This window comes from Primulina eburnea, chromosome 6, assembly GCF_022965805.1.
Source record: "Primulina eburnea isolate SZY01 chromosome 6, ASM2296580v1, whole genome shotgun sequence".
NCBI classification, from domain to species: Eukaryota; Viridiplantae; Streptophyta; class Magnoliopsida; order Lamiales; family Gesneriaceae; genus Primulina; species Primulina eburnea.
Window position 1 is genome coordinate 19,503,448 of NC_133106.1, and position 960 is coordinate 19,504,407.

The 960-nt window shown below is 44.0% G+C and overlaps 1 non-coding gene across 1 annotated transcript; it reads left to right on the forward strand.

Annotated features, from left to right (window-relative positions):
- The first annotated feature begins 282 nt into the window (after positions 1–282).
- Positions 283–388, forward strand: LOC140835615 (small nucleolar RNA R71). Its single transcript, XR_012118937.1, has one exon. It is a non-coding gene; the product is annotated as a small nucleolar RNA R71 (small nucleolar RNA).
- The last annotated feature ends 572 nt before the right edge of the window (positions 389–960 follow it).

Consider the following 960-nt stretch of genomic DNA (forward strand, 5'->3'; position numbering starts at 1 on the left):
ATCGCCGTGCCACCCACATTCAAGCCGTCTATTTTCCTATTTAAAGCATCAAGTTGTGCAGAAATAGCAGAAAAATCAGTTACCTGGTGCACTCCTGCACTCTTCCGCTGGTTGTTTCATTCAGATTGAGGATGATAGCTGCTAGTAGCCATCTCCTCTAACAATTCATATCCTTCCTCCGTGGTCTTTCTCAACAGGTTTCCACAAGCAGCCGCATCTATCATAGTACGGTTAGGAGTAAGCAAACCATAATAAAATGTTTGAACGACTAACCCAAGTGGTAACTCGTGATGTGGGCATCTTCGTAGTAGATCTTTGAAACGTTCCCATGCCTCATATAGAGATTCCTGATCAAATTGAGCAAATGTTGTAATGTCTGCCCGCAGCTTCATGGTCTTGGAGGGGGGAAGTATTTGATGAGAAAAGCTTTCGCCATGTCGTCCCACGTAGCGATCGAACCTACAGGCAAACAATTTAACCATGCTTTAGCTTTATCACGTAAGGAGAAAGGAAATAAACGCAACCTAACAGCATCATCAGAAACTCCATTGAATTTAAAAGTTTCGCAAATTTCAAGAAAATCCGCGATGTGCGTGTTTGGGTCATCCATTGCAGTTCCTCCAAATTGGACCGTGTTCTGAATCATCTGGATTATGGCTGGCTTGATTTCAAAGTGATTTGCCCGCACGATAGGCCTCACAATGCTAGGGCGTGCACCCTCCAAAGAAGGCTGGGCATACTCCAGCATTGGTATGAGAAGCGGTATCTCAACTTGTCTATTGTCACGCTGTTCCTCTCCACGTTCTTGCTCGTGTCTTTCCATCAGTTCTTTAAGTCTTTGTTGTTGTCTTCGCCTTCGGAAAGTTATTTCAATTTCAGGATCAAACTCAAGCTCCACGTCAAGTGACTTTGGCATGCACTGGAAGGGATATCTGTAATAAAATCTGGAGTGTTAGCTCA